The following is a 13900-nucleotide window of genomic DNA, read 5'->3' as shown; positions in this document are numbered from 1 at the left end:
TCGAGTCCGAGCTAAAATATGCCACATTTGTTGTCAGAGTAACTACAGTGCAATTAAGTGTCAATCACATTCAAATCATGTTAAACTATCAATTCCAAGTCTAAATCAAGCTTACGAAAGCTCTTTTGTCAATCCAAGCACGAAATACGACCAAATTGCAAAGTTTTAGAAATTTAGGGCCAACATCGTGAAGTCGCCAAAACAGTATGTCATATCGCAACCTCAGGCCACTCGGCATCATGACGTCAATTACTATCAGTTGACGTTGCAACAAGAAAGGTTGGTCGTCAAGACGTGGCCCCTATTTTTGGCAAAAATAGACTATTTGGTACTTATTTCAAAGCTTACAATAACAACCCTTTAATAAGTTCACAAATTATCACATTTACTTGATTGAAAACTTACCAAATCATGCTAAACAAGCTTAGACTTTCAAATTCAACATCTTATATGATAAACAACACTTATTCATCAATTAAACCTAAACATTTCAATGTTATTTCAACCTAATAATCAAGTCATGAAATTTCCTAACTATACTTATGCCATACCATTTTGAAACTTATCTTTCCACTTCATTTGCTTAAACTTATGAACCTTATGCACATCTATGGCATATAAGCCTTAGGTTTAACCATCAACCATAAAAATTAAGTAACATTTTCCAAGCATGTTTCAAGTTACTAATGTTTAAATCCATTTTCATTTCATACACCTATCAAACAAGCTGCCATTTCTATCTCATTTCATACCATTCCATATATCATTCTTGTAGTTATAGAACATCACATACTTTGCATAGAAGCACATATATGTCTAACACCATAGACAATCCAATTTATCAATTCAATATAATAGGTAGTGATTAAAACAAACTTGCCACAATTAAACACATTCACATACTAAACTACACTCATGTCACCTACATATTATATACATGTAACGGCTCGTTTTCAGTGAAATCGGAATAGTGGTTTTGGGACCACAAATTCGAAGTCAATAATTTTATTTTAATATTATTTTAATATATACAGCATGATAATATGATAGTATAAAATTTTTGTTAAGAAAATTTACCGTTTGTATGCTTAATTTGTGAAAAAGGACTAAATCGCATAAAGTGCAAAAGTTGTGTTCTATTAGCTAAAAGTGTTAAATAGCTATAGAAATTTAAAGTGGAGGTCCTTATATGGTAAATTTACCATTAAAAGTGATAGTGGATGAGCATGGCTTGGCAATTTTGTTATTTTTAAAGTTAGGTAAGGGTAAATTTGTAATTAGGTAATTTATGAATAAATAAATAAAACATTAAAGTTATCATCTTTAATGTTTTTTCTTCCACCGAAATTTCTAGCAAAAAGGGAGCTTTGAGAGCTTGAAAATTTCAGCCAAATAACCCCTTGCATGTAAGTGAATTTGATGTTTGTTTTTGTTGATTTTTATGTTTTAGGAATCGTTGTTGCTTAACCTAGCTAATTAGGGGATTCATTTGCAAAATGGTTGAAAGTATATGGTTTTTCCATGAGAGAATTTGTAACAGCCCGATTCTGGGTCTAGTCGGAATAGTGGTTTCGGGACCACAAATCTGACGAGAGAAAATATGATTATTATTATATTTTCATGGTCTAAAATTTTACGGAAAAATTTTGTAAAAATTTCGTTTGAAAATTTCGACGTTTGGGCACTCAATTTAGTCAAAAGGACTAAATTGTAAAAAGTGCAAAAGTTGAGTTCTACATGTTAGAAGTGTCTAATTGTTATGAAATTATAAATTGGGGGTCCTTATATGGTAATTAGACCATTAGTTAATTGATGGACAAAAATAGACATAAGAAATGGGTGAAATAGATTTTTTTTAAATGGGGGCATTTTAGTCATTTAGTAATAAAAAGAATTAAAAAGGAAAAAAGATGGCAAAATGTGCTCATCTTCTTCATGGTGAACGAAATCAGCAAGGGGGAAGCCATAGTTAGGGTTTTTAAGCTTTCAAGCTCAATAGTAAGTGATTCCAAGCCCCGTTTTTAATGTTCTTTACGTTTTTGGAGTCCCGGTAACTTAATTTAGCTTATTCTATCAATAATTCGTGTTAGGGTTCATATTTGGAAAAATACCCATAGGTGAAATGTGTTTATTTTGCTATTTTATGGTGGAATATGAAGCTAGAAATTATGTTAAACAACTTTTGCTAAGCGATTTTAAACGAAAACGGGTAAATTGACATAATCGGTAAAAATAGTTAATGTTCAAAAGTATGTGTTATAGTGAGAATTTGATGTTGCCATAGAAGGGAAAATGTTCAGCATGTCATAAAACCTAAGAATAAGTGATGAAGTTTAATTTCCGAGCTTAGGGACAAAAGTGTAAATATGTAAAAGTTTGGGGGCAAAATTGTAAATATTCAAAAAGTTTGGTGGAGGTTTATTTTAATAAATGTGAACATTAAACGAGTTAAATTTGCTATTATAGATCAAGAGAGATGGGATGATTATCTTAAACGAGGAAAAGAAAAGATAGTGGAGTGAATTACAAAATTACGATATTTTGCACCGAGGTAAGTAAACATGTGACTTAATGTATTATTTTGATATTATTTGATTTGTGTTGAGATTTATTTGAATATAAAATAAATGTTTGGCAAGATTCCAAAAATGTTGTTAAATTGGGAAATGTGGTAAGGGGTTGCAAAACACGGTTTTTGGTTAAACACTCGGAATAGGCCGAAGCATATTGCATATAAAGGGGTTGCTGTGTGTTGATTCCCCGATTCATTGGAGGTTGCTAAGTGCTGATTCCACCGTATTTTAAATGTGAAAGGGGGTTGCTAAGTGCTGATTCCCCCGAGTGGTTGCTAAGTGCTGATTCCCCTATTCATTGGTAGTTGCTAAGTGCTGATTCCACCGCATCTGAAATGTGAAGGGGGTTGCTAAGTGCTGATTCCCCCAAGGGATTGCTGTGTGCTGATTCCCTCATTTATTGGTGGTTGCTAAGTGCGGAATCCACCGATAACGGTTAACATTCCGAGTGTTCAACGAGTAAATTGGGAAGGTGAATATTCATATATGTGGTGGACAAGTTTATGGGAGGGATATTGAGTTTGATACTTAATCAACCCATGTATAAGATGGGCGGAAAATCAAAAATACAAAAAGAGACAATTTGAATGCAAAACTGTTTTAAATGGCAGCAGTTGGGCAACTACAAAAAATCACCATAAATGGTGGAAAATGAATTAGAGGTTAAATAATATATGAAATTGAAGCTGAATGAGTCTATTTTCATATGAAAGAAATAGAGCAAGGAAACGAGTTGTATTTTTGGAGATATTTGAATTTTACTGAGACAGGGCTGGATTGATTTCGAAATCCCCTGTTCCAATTTTGGAAAATCACCAAAAATTCTAAAAAAATAATTATGGCTTGAAATCTATATGTCCGGATTCCTTTTTTAGTCTATTTTTAATAGAAACAAACTAGAACATTGTTTGAAACTTTTACAGAGAGTTATGTGAATTTTTGTAAGGGGAGGTCAGGACTGTCGGGCAGTGAAACAGGGGAAGATTTAAAGAATAAAATGTACTAATTGACTCAACAAAAAATTCTGAAAATTTTATAATAGAAAGATATATGGGTATAGTTTTAGGGAAAATTTACAGGATTCAATTTGGAGCCCTGTAGCTCCGGATAAAAATAAATTAGTGGTCATGACGCAGAAAACTAGCTTGCTGGAAATTACACAAACAATGAAATTTATTTGTGAATAAATTTATACTATGGTGTAGTCATGTGAGAAATTTATTTGTTTGTCATATGTTTACTTACTAAGCTATATGCTTATGCTTACTCATTTTTATTTTTCCCTGGATTATAGCGATTTCCATCAACTCGTAATTGGGACGGAGTCAGACAATCATCTACACTATCATCCACGTTTAGGTATTTTGCTACTAGTATTCCAGAAATTATGGCATGTATAGACGACTTATGTAATGGGGCGTCACCATGTAAATATATGTTATGGCTCGATTTAAAATGTAGTGTTTATTAATGGTTAAATTGTGTATGTTTATACAACTGAACTTGGTTGGAATAATGAATTGTGTTTGAAAACTTGCAGGAGGTTTAAGCAAAAATAAGCAGTAAATGCTCTCGATTTTTTTTTAAAAATTTAGTAATACCTCATACTCTGTTCCGATCAGGAATGCGGGTAAGGGGTGTTACAGAATTCTTGTTTTTTTTTTGAAGTTTAATGGAAGAAAATGAATCTTTATTGTTAAATAAACAACTTTTTTTAAAGGAATTTTAATGAAATTACCAATTAGAGGTTAAATTGTGAAATATGAAAATTGTGTGTTAAATGTGTAAATTTGTGGAGTGTGTGGGATTCTATAAGCATATAGTAAATTTGGCTAGGCATATATGTGGATGAAATTGCATGAATTTCATTTTACGAGCCTAGGGACTAAATTGTAAAGAAGTCTTTAATGTTTCTTCTTCCACCGAAATTTCTAGCAAAAAGGGAGCTTTGAGAGCTTGAAAATTTCAGCCAAATAATCCCTTGCATGTAAGTGAATTTGATGTTTGTTTTTGTTGATTTTTATGTTTTGGGAATCGTTGTTGCTTAACCTAGCTAATTAGGGGATTCATTTGCAAAATGGTTGAAAGTATATGGTTTTTCCATGAGAGAATTCTTGCTTTTTTTTTAAGTTTAATGGAAGAAATGAATCTTTATTGTTAAATAAACAACTTTTTTTAAAGGAATTTTAATGAAATTACCAATTAGAGGTTAAATTGTGAAATATGAAAATTGTGTGTTAAATGTGTGAATTTGTGGAGTGTGTGGGATTCTATAAGCAATAGTAAATTTGGCTAGGCATATATGTGGATGAAATTGCATGAATTTCATTTTATGAGCCTAGGGACTAAATTGTAAAGAAGTCAAAAGTATAGGGGTAAAATTGTAATTTTTCCATAATATGAATTTTGGATTAATTTGAGTAAAATGTAAATTAAATTAGTTAAATTTGATTATATAGATCGAGAAAAGCAACCTTCGGATTTAAATCAGGGAAAAGACAAAGTAGTGGACTAATTGATCAAGTTTTCTCCATATTAATTCGAGGTAAGTTCGTATGTTAATAAGCATTAAATTAAATGTGTTTTAAATGTTTTATTATTATAATTGTGATGATACGACTCCACAAAAATATTCGACGAAGTTTCGACAACATAAGGATCTTGGTTGAACCTTAAGAATAGATAGGATACAAATGACATATCATTAGGGGTTACCGTGTTTTGGGAGCTGGTCTCGTACGTCCTACCGGTGGTTGAGTTTCTGGCATGTGTTGCGGTTACTTTACAACTTGTGTAAACAACGCCGTGTAGTTATGTATTGATTGAAAGCTTGTGTGAGCAGACCTAGTGATGGCTCGAGAGTGAGCATCTATATGAGATATGAGATAGAGGTGGTTTTGACCATGTATTGGAACTTAGTGTGCAAGATACCCGAGTATCCGATAGTATTCCAAGTGGTTTAACAAGCACAATGATGATTTGAGGTTACATGAGTTCGATTCGAACTAGTACAGATATTTATGTTGTAACAGCCCGATTTTCAGTAATGTCGAAAATAGTGGTTCGAGACCATAAAATCTGATAAATAAGCTCGTAAATTTTTATTATTTAATATTTACGAGCCAAATGTGGTTTTTAAAATATTTTTGAATTTGTAATTTATATTTTATAAGGCTTTATTAGGTTAAGTGATTTAGAAAAGAGGTATCGAGATCTCAATCCTATTAACTGAGCCGTAAATATTTTTATAAATATTTACGTGTATCATTAAGGTAGTATTAAAGTTTCGTTAGAAAATTTTAACGTTTTGGTAGTTAACTAATTTAAAAAGACTAAATTAAAAAAGGTGCAAAACTTGCTAATTAAAGAAATAGTGATTAAATAGCCTAAATAGTAAATAAAGGAGGACTAAAAGGGTAATTGGACCCACATGGGATGGCTGAGAGGCGGCATAAGCATAGAAAAATCAAGAATTGATGTGAAACAAGGGCAAAATTGTAAATTTTACTAAATTTAAGTGAAATAAAAGGGAAATTGAAATTCTAGACATTTTCATCATCATTTTTCGGTTCTGAAATAGCCATTGAAGAGGGTTTAAGCTGGTTTTTCAATATTTTCTTCATGTGAGTTTAATTCTTGCTCTTTCCTTGAAATTTTTATGTTTTGGGACTTTTACAATTAGGTCCAACTAACCATTTCATTAGTTTTTGATTTTATTGAAAGTTTTGGAAGATACCATTGATAAGTATTATAAGATGAAATTGAAATGTTGAAGGATATTTAAAGGTATTTTATTAAAGGATTTTGGATGAAATCATGATTTAGGGATTAAATTGAAAAGTTGTTGAATTCATGGAAAATTCTAAAATTTCATGGAATTCATGGGTTGTTATTGATATATATGAAAATATCTAGGCTTGGGATAAGGATTTAAATTGCATGAATTTCATTTTCCAAGCCTAGGGATGAAATCGTCAGTAATTAAAACTATAAGGGCAAAATGATAATTTTGCCTAAGATGTGACTTGGATCGAATTGAATTTAAATTATATTAAATTGATGTTAAATTTACTCGTATAGATCCAGATAGATAAAAAACGGAGTTAGATCGTGGAAAAGAAAAAATATCAGATTAGTAGTTTACAAGTCACTCACAATTGTCGAGGTAAATTCGTGTAACTTAATTGTGTATATTTATATGCTTATATTGAGTGTTGAATATGTGAATTGTGTAAATGTCATATATGTGTATGTAATTGATCTCATAACTGAAAATCCCTAATAAATAAATATGTCTCGTTTGGATAATGAGATTCGATAGATATAGGGTTTTGATTCCTAAAATGGTAGTGTTCCTGCATATGTTGTAGACGTACCATAGCTCGAAAGAACATCCTGTTACAAGCCCTCTTAAGCTTCCCGTTATAGTGTTCTTGCGAGTTTCCCGTTAAATGCTCTTCGAAGCATCTCGATTGGTTGTGACCCTACATGTGTTGTGGGCACACCCCAGCTCTTATGAGTGTCCCGTTATATGGCTCTTCATGAGCTTCCTGATAAAAGGCTCTTTGTGAGCATCTCGTTAGTGCTCGCTTGAACTTCTCATTATATGGCTATCCGGCGCTTCCCATTAATTGCTCTTCGGAGCAACCCGTTAATTGCTATTTGGAGCTACCCGTTATAGGCTCTTTGTGAGCTTCCCTTTATATTGTCTGGATAAGCTTCCCATTATAAGGCTCAATGAACTTCCCGTTATAGTGCTTGAGAGAGAGCTTTCTGTTTAAGTGCTCATAAAAGCACTCCCGGGTATGAATTGGTGGATTTATAGTATTGTACACTTCAGGTGTACTACCCAAGTATCCATCGAGATTTCAAATGATTCAACGAGTGAAATTCTGACATGAGAACATGTGAAATCAAAATGAAACTGTTATCTGTATATGCATAAAATACTTGGAAACTCAATACTTGATGAGCTCATCCTTGTTCTTGTTATTCACATGAAATACATGACTAATATGTTTGTTGAGGTTATATGTGTTAGGCTAATTGCTAAATATCTTTAGATGTATTATGCGTGTTTATTATATAAGTAAATGAATGGTAAGTTAATTTCTTGTTGTACGTACTTACTAAGCATTAAGTGCTTACTCTGTCTTATTTCATCTATTTTATAGTACTTGGAGGCTCGTAAAGGTTGGAAGTTGTTCGGAGCTACATCACACTATCCCCCAGACTTTTCGGTATATATATAAATAGTAAACTAATTTTGGTAATAATGACATGTATAGGTTAAATGTTACCATTGATGGAAATTTAATGTTGGTTGAAATTAGCCATTGGGTGAAGAATAAGGCTTGGAAATGGCCTTATTTTGTCCACACAGACAGAGACACGGGCGTGTGTCTCAGCTGTGTGTGATACACCGCCTAGCACATGAGTGTGTGTTCTAGCTGTGTGTCCCCTGCAAATTAAAAATTTAAAATAGAATGCTCAGAAATTTTCACACAGCCTGGCACGTGGGCGTGTGACTTGGCCGTGTGACTCCTACATCTAGAAGAATTGCAAGTCAGAGAGTTACACGGGCTGGGGACACTGTTGTGTGCTCTACTTCAAACGCTACACGACCTGACACACAGGTGTGTCACTTAGCCGTGTGAGCCACACGGCTTGGCCATACGGGTGTCTGTCCCTTGTACCTTAGAAAAATTTTGAGATTTTGCTAAAAATTCTCTGAGTTTCTGATTTAGTCCCGACTTGTTTATAATGTGTGTTTTGGGTCTCGAGGACTTATATAAGTGACGATATGATAAATTTATAACTAATTTCTGATATGAATGTGAAGTAATATGAAATATTTGAGTCTGATCGGTAAACTCTAGTAATACACTTAAACCCTATTTCGGCAACGGATACGGGGTAGGGGTGTTACATATGTGAAATACGAGAAGTGATTTATATTTTATATATAAATACATGGCTAACATGATTGTGATTGTGTGATAGGTTTTGGGCCAAATTAAGTTGCATCTATGTTTGTAATGGCCCAAATTCAAAGTTATCGGAATAGTGGTTTCGTAACCACAAATCCGATTTAAAGATAAATTTATTTTAATATTTTTGCATGAATATTGATATGATAGGAAAATCGTATGAAAATATCGATAGAAAAATTTTACCGATTTAGTGGTTAGTTAGAAAAAGAAATTATTGAAGAAATTAGGTAAAAATAAGGTATCGAGACTTTGATCTCGTAAAACCGAGTCAAAAATAATTTTATAAATAATTATGAAATATTAGTAATATGGTATAAAAAATTCGTTAGAAAATTTTAATGTTTGGATAGTCAATTACGTAAAAAAAACTAAATTGAAAAGGTGTAAAAGTTACTAGAAGGATTAAATAGCTCAATTGTTAAATAAGGAGTAACATAAATTGCAAATAGTCCCAAAATAAGATATTTTGGGCGGCATACGTTGAGAAAAATCAGGAGAATTGAAGAATTAAGGGTAAAATTGGAATATTGCAAAAATTACTTTAAAAGTTAGGACTAAAGTGGAATATCTAGAATTCTCTTCATATTTTCTGCATTCTCATAAGCCAAAAACGTCCCAAGGGTTTCTTCAAGCTGGTTTTTCATAATTTTTGCACCAAGTGAGTTAAGGCTTGCCTTTTTCTTGTAATCTTTGTGTTTCTAAGACTTTTACAACTAGGTCCTATTACTAAATTCATTAGCTTTTGATTTTATGAATGAAATGGAAAGTTGCTATGAATATGTGCTGGAAGCTTATGATGAAATAGGATGAAAGTGAAGCTTTAATTTGTTTATGAGATGATTTTATTAGGTGATTTCAATAGAAATTGATTTGTAGGACCTAATTGTGAAAAAGTTTGGAATTAAAGTCTAATGTTAAAATTATGATTTCCAATGGTTATAAAGTAGTTTAAAGTGATGGAATAATGTGTTAATTTAGGAAAAATCAGCTCAATTGAGAGGTTAATTGAGTAAGGATGAAATTATCATTTATTGAAGGTTTAGGGAAAAATGGTAATTAACCTCATGCACTAAAACAGTTTGGACAACAGCAGTAGGTTAACTTTGAAAAATCACCAAAAATTGTATAAATTGAATTAGAGGATGAATAAAATATTAAATTAAATTTTATTGAGTCTAGTTTCTTATAAAAGAAATGGTGTAAGCAATGGAATTGTAAATCATGAGATATAATAGGTTTTGTGAGACAATGTCAGAATGAATTCGGGTTCCCCTGTTCTGACTTTGGAAAAATCATTAAAAATTATACAAAAATTATTATGAGTTATACTTTATATGGTTAGAATAATTAATGAGTCTATTTTCAGAAGAAACAAACGAAAACATCATCCGGATTCTATACAATGAGATAATTAATTTTTAGTTAAGAGGGGTCGGAACTGTCAACAAGTGAAACAGAGGAAACTTTAAAGAATAAAATGTACTTATTGGCTAGGCCAAAAATTATGAAAATTTTATGGTAAGAAGATATGCGAGTCTAGTTTTAGAGAAAATTAACAGATCTTAATTTGGAGTTCTATAGCTCAAGATATAAATAATTTAGTGACTGTGACTCAGTAAGACAACTTTGAATGCACTATAAATAATAATGGAATTTTAGAGAATGTTACATATGAACATGAAATGTATTAGATTAATGATTAAATTTATTTATTTAGATCTGAAAAATTCAAATACGAAGCTAGATCGAGGAAAAGAAAAAGTTTGGGATTAGTAGATTTTTATTTACGAACAAGTATCGAGGTAAGTTCGTGTAACTTGAATTATATTCTTAAATGCTTGAAATGTTTGTTATTGTTGTGAATATGAGTTGTATGTTTATTGTATGATAATTGATATAGTATTGATATACTTGATGAAAAGAGGAACTAAATCCCGGTTGAATGAAAGGAAAATTCGATGGATCTCTGAAAAAGAATTGACGATAAAAAGGATCTAGCCCGGACGGGTGATCCTATCCTGATATAGCCCTCTCGAAGAATATGTGGAAAATGGATTTAGCCCGGACGGGTAATCCGAATTAGGGTCTGAATTTAGCCTGGACTGGTAATTCAGATCCAAGCTCATTAGAGTAATTGTCATTGCAGGGGATTTAGCCTGTACTGGTAATCCCGACAATACTCTGTGAGTTTATATTACAGGGGATTTAGCCTGGACTGGTAATCCCGCTGTAAGGATGAGGTTCGCGGGAGTGTGCTATCTGAAATGGAAATGTGCGCACATGAATATGAATTGACGGACCTGAAATTGTACACTAAAGTGTACCTCTGAAAACCCATCGAAATTCCAAGTAGTTCAACGGGGTAAATATGGAAAAATAACAAGGAAATGGAAATCATGGTATTGATGAGCTCATCAATCATGGTATAAATTATTGATACATGAAAATTATTGGACTAATTTGAATGTTGAGTTTGTGCATGATAGGGGAATAATGTATGGAATGGGTGTATGAATGTTTATTACATTGTATAGAAAATATTAGGTAAGTATAATTCTTGTTACATGAGCTTACTAAGCACAAAGTGCTTATCCTGTTTCTTTTTCCCTTGTTTTGTAGTGTTAAGAGCTCGGAGGTCAGATTTGGTCGGAGAAGCATCACACTATCAACCTCAAGATCTCGGTACATAAAGAAACTTATTTTGGAAATCAATGGCATGTATAAGCTAGTAAAGTAGATGTTAATGTGGAATGAATGTATGGTTAGCCATTGGTATGGCTAACAAATTTTGGTTTTGGCATGTGATGAGATTATCTTATGAATACAATAAATCTATCTTGAAAATATGTTGAAATGAATTGGTTGTGTTGGCTTGGTCTCGGTTTAAAATTTGCAGGGAGGATTAGATATTTATAAAGGGGTTATATTGAGTTTTAAAAAAAATCAGTAAAATCTGGTAATACCTCGTATCCTATTCCGGCGACGGATACGGGTAAGGGGTGTTACAATGTTTTTATTTTTGTTTACCTAAATTGTGGATAGTTTGGTAAGTTGTATTTATTAGTCATACGAACTTACTATGCTTAATTGCTTACTCCGTTTCAATTTTCGTGTTTTATAGTGATTCGAAATCTCGCTCAGTTTGGAAGTTGTCAGAGATCGCGTTGCACTATCAAACTCTTATTTTGGTATTTTGGACTTTATATTTTGGGTTAAATGACATGTATAGGTATTTTGGCTAATGTGGTCTATATGTTTTGTTGTGTATTTAGTCATTTGATTTGACTTGAATATGTTATATGTTTTGTTATGTAAATGGCCTTATGATATGTGGTGTAAAGTGGTTAGGTGAATGCTTTGTTTGTGATTTGGTATTTTCGGTACCAAATGGTTGAAATTGAGATGTAGTATGCATGCTAAGTTTTAGGCACAATGCCTCATATAGGTGATGACCATCTAGGCACATTTTGGAAGCATATTTTGTTAGGTTATAAATGGTCAATGGATGTAATTATGGGTATCATGTTGTATGTATGGATAGTATATGATATAAACTTGATATTGGTTGGTTCTGAGTGCTTATTTATGCCATGGTTATGTGTAAATATATGTGTATAGGTTGGTACCAATGTGGATGAGGAATATGGCTTGGAAAATGACATATTTTTGTTCACATGGGCAAAGACACGAGTGTGTGTCTCAGCTGTGTGTGACACACGGCCAGGTGACACGGCCGTGTGTCCCCTGATACTTCTATAGAAATCAAGTCAGTAGCTTCACACGGCTTAGCACACGGGCGTGTGGCTTGGCCGTGTGGCACAAGTCAGTATACCCTCCAGTTTTCGAACGGCCTAGTACATAGCTTGGCACATGGGCATGTGAGGCCATTTTGAAGGGTACACGGGCGTATGGGTTGGCCGTGTGACCTAAGTTAGTGAGTTACACGGGGTTGGACACGGGCTGAGACACGGTCGTGTGATCCCACTTCGAATGCCCACACGGCCTAAGACACACAGCCTAGCCACACTGACGTGTGTCCCCTGCACTTTAAAATTTTTTTCATGTTTTCTTAAAAATTTCTTAAGTACTCGGTTTAGTCCCGAACCATTTTTAATGTCTATTTAAGGCCTCTAGGGCTCATATTAGGGACTATATGAATGAATTTGAATGAATTTTGTTTGGAATGAGAAATGAATATGAAATATATGATTGTTTGAGTTATAAGTCCGGTAATGCTCCATAACCTTGTTCTGGCGTCGAATACGGGTTAGGGGTGTTACAATAAATGCCACAACCTTTGACTTAAAATGACCGAATAACTATTAATTTTGGGATAGTGTGAGCTTCAAGATGATCCGATTTAACATGTTCCGCAAGGTGACGATCTACAAGAAGAAAGGAAAATAAACTAGGTAAGTATATAAAATGCTTAGGAAGTTCATAAGCATTAAACAAAACTTACCTTATCATTCAATAAAATATAATAATCTATCACAATTTGACATAGTTTGGCTAGACATGACAAATCACAACATCAACAATGTGAGTTTTAACATATAATCAAACCATATGATATCTCAATTATTTATCATGTCAATTCATATGATTTTAAACAACTAATCTCAAAACCCATTCTATCAAGGAATGGTTCAATCACATACATATCAAAGTCATGATTCCAATACATTATTCAGTTCAACATTTTTATATTTGAACATCAAGTTCATTTTAACTCATTTTAATTTCTCGTTTTATAAAAACTATTTCACCCGATGAACCGTAGTAAACGGACTCTAATACACAAGTATCTACACCGCACCAGTTGCTCGTACAAGCTAAATATGTATATATGTCAAGTCACTCGTTCGAGCTAAACCTTTAAAAATGATATTAGGTTACTTGTCCAAGCTAAACTTGTGTCATATATATATATGAGAATCCACAACAGATGTTGGACCTCAGTAACATTTGTAATCAATCTCATACAAGCACACACAAGACCATATTGGCATGCTAATCATATTCTAACATTTACTAAATTCACACGGCCATCTATTACACATATTAACATTACTTTTCAATTTAGTCCAAAACTCAAATTTGAACCAATTCACAACCAAACGCATATATAATTACAAATCAAATACACAACAACTTATAAATAAATACCATATAAACTTGCCTGGACAAAACACTAAACAAGTTGAATCTTCAAGGACTAATCGATAATTTTGGTTTTTCCTTGATTATCTATGGTTTGATTCAAGTATTGATCTATACAATTAATCCATTCAATCCGGTACATGGGCTAGCTAAATCAAGTTCTCATAATCT

Source organism: Gossypium hirsutum, chromosome D11, assembly GCF_007990345.1.
Source record: "Gossypium hirsutum isolate 1008001.06 chromosome D11, Gossypium_hirsutum_v2.1, whole genome shotgun sequence".
NCBI classification, from domain to species: domain Eukaryota; kingdom Viridiplantae; phylum Streptophyta; class Magnoliopsida; order Malvales; family Malvaceae; genus Gossypium; species Gossypium hirsutum.
The sequence above is the reverse complement of the archived record's forward strand: the minus strand, read 5'-3'. Positions refer to the sequence as shown.